The following is an 18,102-nucleotide window of genomic DNA, read 5'->3' as shown; positions in this document are numbered from 1 at the left end:
TATTAAAGAACAGCCATTATTGAAATTTTAGAAAAGGAAGAGACAGTCCTCTACTCCCACCTCTGGTCCCCTTGGTTAGTCAAAAGAAAGGTATTTTTTGCTTTTTGACCTGAATAAATGGAAATTGGAAAGGACAAATGAGTTTATATGGCTATGAGTCTCCAAAAAGAGCCAGGAGGTTATCAGAGGGGTTGCCCTTATGCACACCTGAGCAGAGTCCCAGAAACAGAAAAAAGTAGATGCAACCCCAGGTATTGGTTCTTCTGAGGGCTGCAGAGACCCACAGGTTCTATGGTCATGGCAGATGGAATTCAGTGACATGTCAGTTGGCCCTACTTTGGAGTTTGTGTTTCTATGTGATGGAGCTGGACTCAGATCTGATCTTTGTCCACAAGCCTCTCCTATTACTTATACCAGAACTGTAGTTGGCACTGGGGTTTAATGTATACCCAAGGGACCTGAATCTCTGGACTGACCATGTGATAGCCAGGCCATTGGCCTCAACAGACTTGCAGCTTCTACACTCTGGTTTATTGGACTTACTCCACTCAGCTAACATGGAGCTGAAGAAGGTCAACCACCACACCAGGGAGCCAAGAATGCCTACAACTGAAAGCAGGAGCATTGCACCCAGCATTCATGTGGAATCTAAGCCCCATCTTGATATATATGTGGAGTGGACATGGCCATTCTAGGGTCCAGAGGATGGAGGAATAGAGAATGGATTAGAGTGGACTTACTGATATTCTATTCATGAACTATTGTGATTAGTAATCGAAGAAAATGTGGCATTGGTGTGGAGAAAGTGGCCATGGTGGCTGCTGGGTAGTGAGTGGGAGGAAGAGATGTGATGTGGGGGCATTTTGGGGGGTTGGAGTTGTCCTGAGTGGTGCTGCAGGGACAGTTACCAGACATTGTATGTTCTCCCATGGCCCACTAGGTGGACTGTGGGAGAGTGTGGGCTATGGTGTGGACCATTGACCATGAGGTGCAGTGGTGCTCAGAGATGTATTCACCAAATGCAATGAATGTCTCATTATGGAGGAGGAGGTTGTTATGGGTAGAGGAGTGGGGCGAGAGGGGTGGGGGGTATATGGGGACCTCATATTTTTTAATGTAACATTAAAAAAATAAAAATTTATATGTAAAAAAAAAAAGTATTTTTCACATCCTGAAGGTCTTGCAGAGAGGGTGTAATTCCATGGTTGAGGACTGCTTCACACATGCAAGGTCCCAGGTTCAATCCACATACCTCCTAAAAAAAAGGTCTAGAGCCTGAAAATGTATGTGGAAGCTCCAAATATGCTCTCATGCCCCATAGGGAAATGTGTGGAAATACTCATAACTTACCACCATGTTTAATACAAATCCTTCTGTGAACGTTTTGTTGGTATGAAGGAGTCTCGTAAGACTTTTTTTTCCCTTTCTCCAGTCAGGTTTATCGATTGAGGTATAATTCACTGACAGTAAAAACCCTTTTAGTGAATAGTGCCATAAGTTTTGACAAATATACCATTGTGTAATCATCACCATGGTCAAGATGTGGATCAGGTCCAACAACAAACAAAAATTCCCTGTGTGGGAAAGGGTCAAGTTTAATTTTCACAAAGGGAAGCTGGAGCCAGCTATGCTGTTCGAGGGGAGAGGGTAGGGGTTCCAGTGACTTTGGTGTGCCAAGAATTTGAAAAGTGGCACCGAAATGAGGGAGGGCCAATGGTGAGTGCTGGGGGCGGGGCTAGAGCAGGGAAAGCCAAAGGTGAGTGCTGGGGGTGGGGCCAGGAGTGAAAGTGGCACCAAGTCTGCCCAGCCAGTGGGAGTGTAGGGAACATGAGAGCTGGGAATCAGAACGGGAACCAGGAAAGTTAGTTCGATTTCTTGGATAGGCTGTAACCCCCGAAGTACCCAATCAATGGGGAATGGGAGGGACCCGTGTGTTAGGTTTAGGGTATAAATATCACTGTTTCTTGTTTGGCCTGCTGGCCATTTTGTCCAGGTGGAGCGCCTGTTCTTAATTTCATTCTTTTCTCCTCCACAATCAGGTGAGTTTTTGTTTTCTTTAGGTGCAGCGTTCTTTCTAATAATCTTGGGGGCTTGTCCAGCATCCAAAGCTTTGGAGGGGGACTCCTGGGGCAGTTGAGGGGAAGGTGTGCCCCACTGATTGAGTGGTCTCAGACTCCACCACTGGGGGCCTGCCTTGGCAACTGGAAGGACCTGAGACCAGATGCTTCTTGGATCTGCTGATTGTGGATGAGAAAAGGGGAAGGGAAAACCTGCCTCTCAATTACCAGGAAACCCTGTGCATGGGCCAAGGTAAGGAAAGGGGACTACTAAGTATTGCCTTGGTGGGGAAGTTCTATTGAGTCTGGGGTTGCTTGTGTGTACCTAAGATGTGCAACATACTGCAGGAAGCGAGTGTGGGGTTTCAATTCACGTTTCCCTTCTGCAAGGGAAAAGGGTGGAGATGGGCGAAGCAAAAAGGTTTGAGAGAAAGAAACCCAGACAAGACTCAGAATGGGGAATAGGGGCAGTTGGCCAGCCAGGAAAAAAGGAAGGGGGTTACCTGTTAAGTCCCCCAGGGACATTCCTCCAGATAGTCTGTTAGGGAGGATGTTGATATATTGGACTGATAATGATTGGACTAAGGGAAAGGATTAAAAAAAAAGATTAAATATTGCTGTTGTATTTGGGCCAAAGAAAGCATTTTACTGCCTGATGTATTTTGGCCAAAATATGGGGCAGTTGAGGATTGACTCTGTGCTGACCTTGTACTTTATGTTAATGAAAAAAAATGATTTTCCAAGGAGGGGTCTGACTCTGCCATGTGCTGGTGAAGGGAAGAGAGAACATTCTCTATCCCATGAAAGCCAAGACTCCAGACCTAGCAACTAAGTCTGAAGAAGCTAAAACCTGGGACCTCCTATTGAGCCTTCCTCCCCACTATGTTTCCCCTCCCCTCCCAGGGCAGGAACTCGGAAGGTCCAACAGAACCCAACCGAGACCCCAGCGAGCCAGAGAGCCAATCGGTGCCCACTGCCCCAATGGTTATGACTCAGCAGCAGTTAAGGAAGGAATTGGAACAATGTAGGAAGGATATACAGAAATTTTCCTTCTCCAAGGCCTCCAAAGAAAAGAGGGTGAGGGAACATAATCCCATTGAGCCTCTTTACCCCTTGAGAGAAGTACCAATTGGGCCAGAAGAAATCAGGTATGTAAATACCCCACTGACAAGTACAGAAGTCAGAAACTTTAAGGAGATGAAGTCATTAACGCAAGATCCAGCAGGGCTGGCTAAGCAAGTGGATCAATTCCTAGGCACAAGTCTCTATACGTGGTCTGAACTTATGCCTATAATGAGTATCCTCTTGATAGGAGAAGAAAGGGGCATGGTAAGGAGGGTGGCTATGAAAGAGTAGGAAAGGCAGCACCCACCAGGACAAGGGGTAAAGGCAGCTGAGCAAAAGTTCCCTAATGTAGACCCTAACTGGGATAATAATGATCAGGGTGATAGAGCACAAATGAAGGATCTTAGAGACCTCATTATACAGGGGATAAAATTGGCCAAGTCTAAATCCCAAATTTTAAATAAGGCCTTTGAGGTGAATCAAGAAAAAGATGAGGGGAAACGGACTTTGGCCCAGTGGTTAGGGCGTCCGTCTACCACATGGGAGGTTCGCGGTTCAAGCCCCGGGCCTCCTTGACCGGTGTGGAGCTGGCCCATGCGCAGTGCTGATGCGCGCAAGGAGTGCCCTGCCACACAGGGGTGTCCCCCGCGTAGGGGAGCCCCACGCGCAAGGAGTGCACCCATAAGGAGAGCTGCCCAGCGCAAAGGAGGGAGCAGCCTGCAGAGGAATGGCGCCGCCCACACTTCCCGTGCCGCTGACGACAACAGAAGCGGACAAAGAAACAAGACGCAGCAAAAGGACACAGAAAACAGACAACCGGGGGAGGGGAATTAAATAAATAAATAAATAAATAAATAAATCTTTAAAAAAAAAAAAAAAAAAAAAAGAAAAAGATGAGGCAGTGGACTTGGCCCAGTGGTTAGGGCATCCATCTACCACATGGGAGGTCCATGGTTCAAACCCCGGGCCTCCTTGACCCATGTAGAGCTGGCCCATGTGCAGAACTAATGCGCACAAGGAGTGCCATGCCACGGAGGGGTGTCCCCCGTATAGGGAGCCCCATGCACAAGGAGTGTACCCTGTAAGGAGAGCTGCCCAGTGTGAAGGAAAGTGCAGCCTGCCCAAGAATGGCACCGCACACATGGAGAGCTGACATAGCAAGATGACACAACAAAAGAAACACAGATTCCTGTGCCACTGACAACAACAGAAGCAGACAAAGAAAAAGACGCAAATAGACACAGAGAACAGACAACCGGGGTGGGGGGGAGAGAGGAGAGAAATAAATAAATCTTTAAAAAATAAAAAGATGAGACTCCCTCTGCTTACCTGCAAAGATCAGGGGACCAGATGAGGAAATATTCAGGAATGGACCCTGATGACCCTGGGAATGCTAAAGTTCAGCTATGTAAAGGGGTCTTGGCCAGGCATTCAGAAAAAGATCCAGAAAATGGATGGATGGATAAGCCACTGGCAGAGTTACTGAGAGAGTCTTATAAGGTGTTTGTGAGAATGGAGGGGGGAGAGCAGAAGCAGAAGGCCAAAGTCATGATGAGACAGGAGAAGGAAGGCAGAGAAGAGAAAGGGGAGTAGGCTGAGTTAGCTGGGATAAAGGAGCTAAGAGAGTGCAGGACTCTGCAGGGTGTTATTACTGTGGGAAACCTGTTTATTTTAAGAGGGAGTGTCCAAATTTAAAGAAAGAAGGTTGGGTCATACCCCTGATGAATTTTGAGGACTAGGGGAGTCAGAGGCTCCTAATATCAAGGGTCCACCGAGAGCCTCTAGTAAATCTAAAGGTGGGCCCATATCAAGAGGAAATTAAATTTTTGGTGAACACTGGAGCAGCTCAATCTTCTGTGAACCACTTCCTGATGGGAAGCAAACTCTGGTAGTTCCCTCACAGCCTTGGGGGGGAGGGGTTTAAAGTTTCCATTCTTGAGCCTACCTGTACTCAAATTCTGAACCCTCTGTTGTACATCCCAGAAGCTGGGAGTAATTTGTTGGGAAGGGACCTGATAATACTTATGCAGCTGGAGTTGGGAGTGAAGGATGGGCAGATAGAAGTGGCTTTAGCCCAACTTACTGAAGAAGATGAAAAGGATATCAAGGAGGAGGTGTGGGTGAAGGAATGCAGATTCCTCCTATTATGATCAAATTGAAAAAGGAAGGGGAGGTTGTTTGTCAGAAAAAGTATCCCATTCCCCTGAGAGGGAGACAGGGACTTCAACCCGTCATTGAGGGTCTTATTCGAGATGGGCTCTTAGAAACCTCTATGTCCCCCTTTAATTCTCCTATTTTACCTGTTCAAAAATTGGACGGTCGTTGGAGGATGGTGCAGGACCTGAGAGCCATTAACCAAATTGTCCAAGTTCGGCACCCTGTAGTTCCTAACCCTTACACCCTCAGTAAGGTCCCCTATCATCATAAATGGTTTAGTGTAGTAGATCTAAAGGATGCCTTTTGGGCTTGTCCCCTTGTCCCAGAAAGTAGAGATTTGTTTACATTTGAATGGGAGCATTCCTTCATGGGAAGGAGGCAGCTGTACAGATGGACTGTCCTACCCCAGGGCTTCACAGAATCCCCCAACCTCTTTGGGCAAGAGTTAGAGAAAGTATTGGAGAAAGTTTCAAGTCCATCTGAAATAGTCCTTTTACAATATGTAGATGATCTACTAGTGTCAGGTGAAGAAAGGCAGATGGTGGCCCAAACCACAAAGAACCTATTGAACTTTTTGGGAGCTCAAGGGTTAAGGGTATCAAAGAGTAAGTTACAATTTGTAGAAAAGGAAGTCAAGTACCTGGACCATCTCATTAGTGGGGGGAAGAGGAAGATAAATCCAGAGAGGGAAGCAGATTAGGCTCAACTGATAAAGCATCTGCCTACCACATGGGAGGTCCAGGGTTCAAACTCAGGGCCTCCTGACTCTTGTGGTGAGCTGGCCCATGCACAGTGCTGCTGCACACAAGGAGTGCTGTGCCACACAGGGGTGTCTCCCGCATAGCGGAGCCCCACGTGCAAGGAGTGTGCCCTGCAAGGAGAGCCCCATGTGAAAAAGCATAGCCTGCCCAGGAATGGTGACACACACACACAGAGCTGATGCAGCAAGATGATGCAACAAAAAAAGACACAGATTCCTGGTGCTGCTATCAAGAATACAAGCAGGAGAAAGGGACTTGGTCCAATGGATAAGGCATCTGCCTACCACATGGGAGATCCGTGGTTCAAACCCTGGGTCTCCTTGACCCATGTGCAGCTGGCCCATGCACAGTGCTGATGCGTGCAAGGAGTGCCCTGCCATGCAGGGGTGTCCCCCATATAGGGAAGCCCCACACACAAGGAGTGTGCCCCATAAGGAGAGCTGCCCAGTGAGGAAGAAAGTGCAGTCTGCCCAAGAATGGTACCGCACACATGGAAAGCTGACACAACAAGATGATGCAACAAAAAGAAACACAGATTCCTGGTGCCGCTGATAATGATAGAAGCAGTCACAGAAGAACACACAGTGAATGGACACAGAGAGCAGACAACTGGGGGGGTGGGGAGAGAAATAAATTTTTAAAATCTTTTAAAAAAAAGAATACAAGTGGACACAGAACAGACAGAGAGCAGACAATGGTGGCAGTGGGGTGGGGAAGGGGAGGGAAATAAAAATAAATAAATAAAAATTAAAAATCCAGAGAAAACTCAGGCAATAATTGAATTACCTCTGACCTGGACAAAAAGAGAACTAAGGAAATTCTTGGGATTAGTAGGGTATTGTAGACTATGGATAGACTTACGCATCCCAAACTAAGGAGTTACATCAAAAACTGTTGGAAGAAGAGCCTGACAAATTAAAATGTAAAGAATGGAAAATAGGGACCTTAGAGGGGCTCAAATGAGCAATGGTGCAGGTCCCAGTTCTAGCCTTCCCTTGCCTTGAGAAACCTTTCCACCTGTTTGTTACAGTAGACAAAGGGACAGCCTTTGGGGTTCTGACCCAAATCTGGGGAGGTCAAAGGAGACCTGTAAGCTTCCTTTCCAAAATCCTGGATCCTGTCTCCAGGGGATGGCCGGGCTGCTTTCAAGCTGTGGTGGCAACTGCTGTCCTGCTAGAAAAGAGCAGGAAGCTGACTTTCAGAGGAGCCTTAGTTGTTAGCACCCCTCATCAGGTCAGAACTATTCTGTCTCAGAAAGCAGGAAGGTGGTTGACCGACTCCTGAATTCTGAAGTATGAGGCTATCCTAGTGGAAAAAAATGACTTGGTATTGACAACAGACCATAGCCTAAACCTGGCTCCTTCCTTTGGAAGGGACCTGACCAAATGGAGGCTCCTGAGCATGATTGTTTAGACCTGATTATCAGTATCGAGTCTGATCTGACCTCAGGGACCTTCCCCTGCACTCGGGAGAAAAATTATTCATAAACATGTCTTCCAGAGTCCTAGAAGGAAGGAGGCACAATGGCTGTGCAATTGTGGATGGACTAACTTGTGAGGTGAAAGAAACTGGCCGATTGCCCAATGACAGGTAAGCTCAAGCCTGCAAACTCTATGCATTAAACCAAGCCCTCAAATTATTAGAGGAAAAAGATGGTACAGTCTACACTGACTCCAAGTATGCCTATGGGGTAGGCCACACCTTTGGAAAAATTTGGAAAGAAAGGGGATTGACTAACAGCAAAGGAAAAGGGTTGGTCCATGGGGAGGTAATAAAACAAGTATTGGCCAATCTGCTTTTACCCAGGGAAATATCAATGGTGCATATAAACAGACATCAGAAAAGTCATACATTTGAAGCAAAGGGCAATAGGTTAGCTGATGAAGAGGCTAGGGAAGCCTCTCTTAGTTGCCCTTTGAAGTTGATGATCTTAATATCCTCCATGCCCAAAGAGTTCAGAGTCCCCACATTCTCTGAAAAGGAGGTGAAAGAGCTGGAGCAGTTAAGAGCGACCCTAGATGATCAAGGGAGATGACTCCTCCCAGATGATAGGCAAATGTTGACTAAACAAGCGATGAGAGAGGTATTAGCAGTCTTACACCAAGGGAGTCATGGGGGCGTGGGGTACAGGCCATGTGTGATCTGGTTCTTAAGTATTTTAGATGTGTGTGCCTTTATACTGTAGCTAAACAAATAAGTGATCAATGTATAATTTGCCAAAAGGTTAATAAGAAAGTCTTAAGAAAGCAAGAACAAGGGGGACAGGAGACGGGCCTCAGGCCATTCCGGAGTATTCAGGTTGACTACATGGAAATGCCACCGATGAGTTGGCTAAAGTATGTTTTGTTTATTGCAGATCACCTGACAGAATGGGTGGAGGCATATCCTCTGGCCTTAGCTATAGAATCTAGAACTTCTAAAATTATCCTCAAATTATTCCTCATTATGGGTTACTGGAAAATATAGACTCAGACAATGGTAGCCACTTTACCTCCCGTGTATCCAGAATATTATGCAGAGCTAGGTGTTACATGGAACTTCCATACACCTTGGCACCCACCATCTTCAGGGAGAGTGAATCAGACTTTAAAGAAGCATCTTTCTAAATTTGTTTTAGAAACAAAGTAACCCTGGATTAAGTGCTTACCCATAGCCCTATTAAGGTTTAGAACTGCCCCTAGGAAAGAATTGGGAATCTCTCCTTATGAAATGCTTTTTGGCTTGCCTTTTCCTAGGAGGATTGGAGACCTTCCTTCCTTAGAGTCAAAGGATCTCTTCCTTAAGAATTATATACTGGATTTGTCCTCTACTTTGTCATCCTTCAGGCATCATGGCCCAGACCCCACTTCTTGAATTCACTGCCCATCAACAACCTGGCAGTTGGGTCCTAATCCAATCGTGGAAAGAGTCCAAACTTCAGCCTACCTGGGAAGGGCCCTATCAAGTCTTGTTGACAACTGAGACTGCAGTCTGGACAGCAGAAAAAGGCTGGACCCACTACTCTCGGGTAAAAGGACCAATACCTGACCTGGGTGATAAATACCCAACAACACCTTCTGAGTCCTGGGAGATAACTCCAACTTTGGATCCTTTAAGGATCACTCTGAGAAGGCAATAGTTGGGAGGTTATATCAGAAAATGGAAGGGACTGGTTGGACTCTATATTAGTGAACTTTGTGGTAAATATCCCTCCACTTAGAGGGAAGGCTATTACCTATATCCACATTGTCTAGTGCCTTAATAGACTAGTAGATGAGGGATTTAAAGTTTCTGAAAATTAGAATAATTACACTGACTATGATGTTTCAGATTCAGGTCATGACAAGCCTCGTTAAATTGATAGTAAATGTAACTGAAGGCCTAGAGTCCCAGACCATGCAGTTTGATGCCTGCCAAGTGATAAGGTGTGGAGATTTAGGACAGCAGTGGTGGCTGAGTGGGTGAAGTAAATATCTATGCCCAAAGTCAACAAGAGGTTATCTCAACCTCCCCCCCATCTTGATTGGAGCTTTGTGTGGTGGACTACTGAGTACAAGGGGTGGACCGCTGGGAATGGAGGAGGTCATACTTACTGGAAACCAGTAGAGGACAAGATAGCCTTTTATAAAGGTAATAGCCCACCAGACTGCAAAAACCTCCTCCAGGGTAACCTGGTGGTAATAGCCATTAGAAAGGCAGACGGATTTAGCAAAAACAACCATTATTCTTCCCCTGACAGAGTCTGTGGGATGGGGGTGGATGTTACAGGTAAAGACCCTCTGCAGAGGTTCTGTATTTGAATCCTTCCTCCCCCTGTGGATATGTCAACAATGTCCCCTCCAGCTAACACTTCAGAAAGACCAAGGGAAAACCCACCAAAGGCCATTTCTCCGATGCAGAATGATCCCAAAGCAGGATGCTTAAGACAGAAGATTTAAGCAGACCACAGAATTAGAGACAGGATACAGGGATGCAAATTTCTGGGTAGAATGGGTCAAATGTACAGTCCAGAGTCTGAACAAAGGCAACTGTTATGCCTGTGGAACAGGCTGGCTCACTGCTTATACCGTGCCCTTTCTGTTAGGTATGGAAGAGCATGAAAGGGAGTTTAAGTGCATGGTGCTTCTCATCCAGAATGCTACTCCTGGTGAAAATTGTAATATGTTGTTCTCTCTCTTCTCTCCTGTCAAAAAGGAAAATATCAAAGCCATACTTGCTTCCTGCCTTGGTCCAGGAAGTCCCTCTGCCTGTCTGTCTAGATGAGGAAAACAGCTCCAGGACCTTGGGACCATGGTCTTGGGTACACGAGTATGGAACATGAGTGAGTGCGGTCACCCCTCGGGCTGAAGTGTGGTTTGCTGGCCTGGCAGGGGAGCAGCCGTGGCAGGCCAAGCCACTGCCCCCATAATAGGGTGGCTGGTCGGACTCACCACCACCCCTGAAGGGAGCTCGGCATGGGCGCAGAGTGCCCTCGGGTCTCCCCTTCTCGGCAGCCATGCTTCCGCGGCCGCCCTCCTCCCGGATGGCGCCACACGATGCCTGTAGGGCGGCACCCTTCTTCTTCTTTCTTCCTGCGCAGGCGCAGGGCGGAAAATTCCAGTCTGCCCTTTTCCCCTCCCCCAACAGCAGCAACAACCAGGCGTGGGCAGGAAACTCAAGTCTGCCCTCCACCCCAGCAACAGCAGCCACCAATCCCTAAACCCTGCCCCTTCCCCCAGCAACAGCGACAGCCAATCCCTAATCACCACCCCTCCCCCTTCCAGTACCACCCACTGACCTTTCGCCGGCAACCAATCAGAACAGGGCGTGGCTTCGACCAATCAGCCTTCCCCAGCCCCTATAAAACTGTTGCCTCTCCCTCAATAAAGTGGACTTGCGTGTTTACCTTGTCTCCACGGTAGTTCTTCTGCCGTGCGCCCTCCAGTCATGAGAGCCCCCGACAAGGGCCTGGCCTCCCTTGTCCCCAGTTCGTTGCCTGCTTCTCCAGGTGACCCCTTTGTCGCCTGCTTCGCCAGGCGACCCCTTCATCGTCAGCTTCGCCGGGTGACCCCTTCGTCGCCGGCTTCGCCGGGCGACCCCGTCAGCCGAACCGCGCAACCCCTTGTGAGACCGATCCCTCGTCTGCTGCTGGACCGACCCCTCGTCCCAGGTGGGACCGACCCCTCATCCCAAGTGGGACCGACCCCTCGTCCAGAGCTGGACCAACCCCTCGTCCGCAGCCAGACCCCACCTCTACCGACCGAGCAAGCCACCGCAAGTGAGGATAGTACTGGCAATTTCTCCAGTTTGGCCATATCCTGAGCAGACCTTCAGTGGGACTGCAGAAAGGGTATCCTCTGACCGGTGTTACCTGAGAAGTGGGGAGGAAGCTGTGCTCTGGTTCACTTGACCATCCCATTCACCCTGGCATTTGAAAAAGAGGAAGAAACATAAAACCAGGGAAAGAGAAAGAAAAGGGGTTTACTTGGTTCATTTGATGATTGAATTTATCTAGATAGTACAGGAGTTCCCCAGGGAGTCCCAGATGAAATTAAAGCTAGAAATCAGGTAGCTGCAGGATTTGAATCATTCTTGTTCTGGTGGGCCACCATTAACAAAAATGTGGATTAGATTAACTATATATTATAATCAACAAAGATTTATCAGTTATACTAGGGATGTGTGAGTGAGCTGTAGGTGCCACTCCTTAAAGATGGCACCGAGCCTCGCAGTAAACAACTGTGAGCCACTCCTAATTCTTCCCCAGTCCTCAGCAACAAGATCCCATGAGCCAACCAGCCTCGCTGAATTAGCATAACCAATTGGGTGCTTGCATGATGCCTAGCTTCCCCCCAGCCACCCATAAAAGTTGTTGCACTTCCTCAATAAACCAGACCTGCACCACCAGCCTGCATCTCCAGAGCAGTCACTGTGTGTGTTTCCTTGCTCTGCCATCCTTACCCATCCAGCTGAGGGGGTCTGCTGGCCAGACCCCATCAATGACAGCTGGCGCCCAACATGGGGCATCCAGCTTCCAGACGATCTCACAGCGAGTCATGGAGTATGACTCTTGTTGCAGTCGGTAAGGTGACCCTCAGTATGGGGAATATTTCCTCACCTGAGAAGGCCCCTCAAGCCCGTGCACTGCACACCCTTTTAGCGAGCTGACACATCAAAATATCTGAAAAGGAACACAATCAGTATTGTTGTACATTTTAATCCATGGCTTTCTACAGCCACAATTTGGGATCCTGCCACATGGGCACAGCTGCTTAAGCGCGTTCGCTCAGCTGAAGTCCATGAGGGTAAGACCTTTCCCCTTGGTCTTATTCCTGCCCTTTTAGCTGTCCATGCCTGTCTTACTGGCGCCCCTCTAGAAAAACCTTCCCCCATTCCCCTCAAAGATCTAGCCTCTTCTCTCTCTACTCCTGCCCCACCATGTGAACCTCCTCATCTTGAACCTCTATATCCTCCACTTGTTAATCCAGCTTCCAATACTGATTCCCTCTCTTCTCCATCTCCTGCTGCTCTCCCTTTACAGTCTCCCCTCTCCTTGGCTGATCGTTCCCATGAAAAACAGCTCAGCCCTTCCTCTTTGAAACCACCAGCTCCTCCTTCTACTCCTGCTGATGCATCTTCCCACCAAAGCCCTGCTTCCTCCTTTGAGGAAGAAAAGGAACTTATCTCTTTGAAGCCAGACAGGCTGCCACCTTGTGGCCTCTGTCCATTTCTCTCTAGGCCTAAGCCTAATCCACCTAATCTACCCACGTCTGCCATTTCACCTTCTGCTTCATCCTTGTCTGCCATTTTCTCCTCTACTTCCCCTTTCCCCATGCATTCCACCCCTCCTCCTCTAGCTTCCCCTTTTTCCCCAACCACTCCCATTCATCCTCCTTATCTGCTGGTGCATGCCTTCCCTGTGAATTTTGGCCCTTCAGAAGCTGCCCCCTATAACTGGTATCCATGGGATCATAAAACTATATCTAATCTCCACACAGCTGTCCAAGAGGATGGCCTTAACAGCCCCTATGCACAGATGTTACTAGATAATCTCTCCCTTGAACATAATTGTGCTGCTGATTGGAAGAGTCTTGTCCATGCTATTTTAACTCCTGGGGATTATGTTACTTGGGAAGCACTCTACTATGATGAGGCTGAGACAGTTGGTGCCTGTAATCTCACCAACAACCTTACCACGATCCCTCCTGACACCTTGAAAGGAGAAGGGCAATGGGCCCTCCCCACAATCCAAGCCACATGTCCTGCCCCATATTTTGATCAGTGTCTGACCATAGCCAAATCTGCTTTTCACAAACTCAATCCACAGGGTAAACCTGTACACCTTGCCAAACTCTTACAGAGTCCTAATGAACATTTCTCTGACTTTTATAGTCGAGTCAAAGAAACAGTAGATAGAAAAGTTTCCCATGCTGCTGCAGCAGATGCTCTCTTAAAAGATCTCCTTTGGGAAGGCGCAAACACTGAGTGTCGACAAACAATTACGCCCATTCGCAATAAATCCCCTGATGATTGGGTCCTTATTTGTAGAGATATTGGCTCTACCTCCGCATCTGCTATAGCAGCTACCACCAACTCTGCGACAATTCTTGCCCCGGCCTTAGCTGATCAGTTGAGCCTCCAAACACAAAATAGAACTTGTTACCAGTGCCATAGGACTGGCCACTTCACCAGGGACTGTCCAGAATCCAAAATATCTAGACCATCAAACACTCCTCCATCAATCTGTCCTAGATGCCATAAGGGCTTGCATTGGAAAAGAGATTGTTGCTCAAAAACCGATTTTCAGGGCAATCCTCTCCCACCTTTAAACGAGGTGAGGGGCACCTCTCAGCCCCGCAAATAAGAGAGGAAACTTCACCTACCATATTTTGGACAATTCCCATTATGCAAGGAAAAGCTTTCCTCACCCTTACTGTTCAAGTAAAGCCCATTACAGGACAAATCAACATGGGCGCAGATTTGTCAGTTCTTAGCCCGTCTGACACTGACCCTTCCTGGCAGCTTAAACCAGGCCCTTTGGTCCAAGGTGTAGGGGGATTAAGACCCTCACATCAATTTGTGGATCCCCTCCATGGACCGACCCAGGCGGTAGGACAGGAACGTTCCATTCCCTTGTCTTGTCAAGTATCACACAAACTCTGTGGGGGCGTGATGTTCTTCCAAAGCTAGGAGCCATCTTTTCTACATCCTCTCAGGAGCACCCCCAAGCATAAAGGCCACTGGTCTTCCACCATTATTCACCATCAATAAACCTGCATCTATCAAACTTATTTGGAAAACTCAAGAACCTATATGGTCAGACCAGTGACCACTGCCTTGAACTAAATTAGTAATAATTGGAAGTCCTTGTGCAAGAACAAATAAATTTACAGCATATTGAACCCTCCACCAGTCCTCATAACTCACCTGTCTTTGTAATTAAAGAAAAATCTGGCAAATGGAGGCTATTACATGACCTTAGAAACATTAATGCTCAAATGACAAAAACTGGCTCTCCTCAACCGGGCCTTCCTCATCCATCAGCCATCACGTGCGATCATCGCATCATTGCGGTAGATCTTAAAGACTGTTTCTTTTCCATCCCTCTTCATGAGGATGACTGTCAATACTTTGCCTTTTCTGTGCCTGTTACAAATAATGCAGTCCCTCAATGACATTTTCAATGGAAAGTCCTCCTGCAGGGAATGAAAAACAGTTCTGCTATATGCCAAATGTTTGTTAGTGAAGACACTCATCCTCTTTTACCCTTTTGTGAGGTTGTTCACTATATGGATGATATTCTTATTGCTCATGCAGACTTGATTCATCTACAAAAATGTTTGCAATCTCTTCTGTACAACTTCAAACAACTAGGTCTCACTATATCATCTGAGAAAGTGCAGAAATATCCACCCTATACCTTTTTAGGCTATACCATTACAAAGGTTATCCAACCTGCCATTCCTGTATTACAACTGCCACAAAAATGTACCCTTACTGCACTCCAACGTTTGTGTGGCAATATCAGTTGGCTATGTCCACACCTAAACCTGACCACCCATGAACTTAAACCTCTTTTCAACCTCCTGGAGGGTGACTCTGATCCCTCCAGTAGTTGTACTATCAGTGAAAAGGAACGCAACTGTCTCAAACTCTTGAATGACAAAATGAAAAATCTCAGCCTAGCCTGTTTTCAGCCTGACCTCCCGCATCTTGTTCTGATCATCAATACCCCTGGGACACACACTGGTCTTTTTTTTTTTTTTAAGATTTATTTATTTATTTAATTCCCCCCCTCCCCCAGTTGTCTGTTCTCTGTGTCTATTTGCTGCGTCTTGTTTCTTTGTCCACTTCTGTTGTCGTCAGCTGCACGGGAAGTGTGGGCAGTGCCATTCCTGGGCAGGCTGCACTTTCTTTTCGTGCTGGGCGGCTCTCCTTACGGGTTGCACTACTTGCACGTGGGGCTCCCCTATGCGGGGGCACCCCTGCGTGGCATGGCACTCCTTGCATGCATCAGCACTGTGCATGGGCCAGCTCCACATGGGTCAAGGAGGCCCGGGGTTTGAACCGTGGACCTCCCATGTGGTAGACGGATGCCCTAACCACTGGGCCAAGTCTGTTTCCACCACACTGGTCTTTTATACCAAAACTCCCCCCTCTTTTGGGTACATTTATCCCTTAGTCATATGGGCAAAATTACTTCTCATTGTAATACCATATGCATCCTTGGAAGGAAACTCAGAAAAACAGCTCTTCAGTTATACGGCCTTGAACCTGACCTTTTAGTCCTACTTTCACTCACGAACAGATACAACATCTTATTCAAACTGATTTAAATATGCAAATTCTCATATCAGGATTCACAGGTCACCTTGACAACCACCTGCCAAAAGACAAACTTATCACTGCCATGACTCTCCTTCCCTTTGTTCTCTCCTCTCACTCCTTCACTACAACTTTTCCCATTCTTCACGCTGTTGTAATCTTTACAGATGCTAATAAAACTCATAGTTCTATAGTTGTAAAAACCCCCAGTACTTCAGATTCTATCCATGTTGAGCGACATACTAGGTCTGTCCAACAGGGAGAAATATATACCCTCTTCCTGGCTTTCCTACACCATCAGTCCATTCCCATCCATATCTTCACCAACAGTGCATATGCAGCCAATACTATCCGTGCACTGTCACATGCTGTCTTTAAAAATAAAACAACCATCCAAGATGATTTGATGCTCTCCTTAAAATCTCTTCTTGAAAATCGCAAGCATCCCTGGTTCATTCAACATATTCGTTCCCATACTGGGCTCCCAGGACCTCTTGCCAGTGGTAATGCCTTGGCAGACTCCTTGCTCATAATAAGATTAGTAATCACAGATCTAGACCAAGCTAGAGCCCTTCATGCAAAGTTTCACATGTCTGCTCATTCTCTCCATCAGCTCTTCCCCTCATTGACACAACAGCAGTGCAAACACCTCACCCGCACATGTAAACAATGTGGCCCTCTCCTCCCCATAGGCCCTCTTCAACCCCAAGGAGTAAATCCTCGCGGTCTCTGTCCAAACGCTATTTGGCAAATGGACGTTACTCATGTTCCTACTTTTGGCCACAATAAATTTCTTCATGTCATAGTGGACACCTTTTCCAAATTCACCTTCGCCACTGCCCTTACAGGAGAAAAAGCAAAACATGTCATTACTGCCTGTCTTCAGGCTATTAATCTAATGGGCATACCATGGACCATAAAAACTGATAACGGACCTTGCTATTCTTCCAAAATTTTCCAAGATTTCTGTGCCTCATGGCGCATCACACACAAAACAGGTATCCCATACAATCCCCAAGGTCAAGCTGTCATAGAATGCACTCATTCCACACTCAAACAACAAATTAAAAAATTAAAGGGAGAATATCCCCGAGACACTCCCCAAGATATACTAAACAAAGCCTTAATTACTATAGATTTTCTCACATTTGACAGTGAACGTTGCACCCCAGCCATCCGACACTGGGGAGGACTAAGAAATGCCCCCACCCCCTTACAATTAGTTAGATGGAAAGATCTACTTACAAATACCTGGAAGGGACCTCATCCCCTATTAACCAAAGGACAAGGATATGCTTGTCTTTCCAGAAACTGTAGAACAGCCAATCTGGGTCCCTAGCCGGTCTTGGCGACCAGCGGACAAGAATGATGTCATCTCATAACGACCAGACGCCTCGAAACAGAACCGAACCACACCTCTCCTATTTCCGGAGTGCAGCTAAACCCCTATTTTTCTTTTTTTTATTTCATGTTACAGCTCCATGGTACCTCCAGCGAAGAGCTTTGGGCCACTATCAGAAACTCCCCTCTCTAGATGCTGACTCGCTTCAATTTCCTGCCATTCTTACCAATAATTGCACTATTGGACTCCCCTGCATAAAAACAGAGGTCCTCCAAACCAACTGGAGTTCTAATGTTAATGTCATGAGCCCCAAAACTCTTATATTTACCACCCTAAATATCTCTGTGGCATCCTATCCCCAGGGAACAAACACCACTTGTAATTCCTCTGACTTCCCACAACAAGTTCAATTACTTCACTACGAAACTGGTGACTTCTATCAAAATAAGTCTAGTAACAATTCTTATCGCCATGGCTCCTTCAAAGCAGTTTCAGGTTTCTTTCCCCTCACCACTTGGGGCAACAGATATCCATGCAATGTCAATAATACTGCAACTCCCAAAACTCTCCCTTGGACTAGATGCCCCTTCCTCCCAACTAGTAGTCCACCTTATCGTACCATGCTGTCCCCAGAAAATAACTGGGACAACTGTATTTCTTGGAGCAGACCAGACCCCATTACAAAATACCTTTGGGCGTCCAGCCCATCCCTTCCTATATATGGACAAAAGCATTTTCACCGTGATCCTATCACTGCTAAACATACAGCTTTTGGACGATGGACTCTTTGTGGTGCAAACGCATGCTTAGATCTTCACCCATTCATAGTAATGAATGCAACTATTTCTAATGGAGCATGGGCCTTTAATAATTCAAATGATTGGGCATTTAACAAAACTATGAATATCAGCACCTCCTTCGCAATATGCGCGTTGCC

This window comes from Dasypus novemcinctus, chromosome 18 (genome assembly GCF_030445035.2).
Source record: "Dasypus novemcinctus isolate mDasNov1 chromosome 18, mDasNov1.1.hap2, whole genome shotgun sequence".
Lineage (NCBI taxonomy): Eukaryota > Metazoa > Chordata > Mammalia > Cingulata > Dasypodidae > Dasypus > Dasypus novemcinctus.
Note: the sequence above shows the minus strand (reverse complement) of the source record.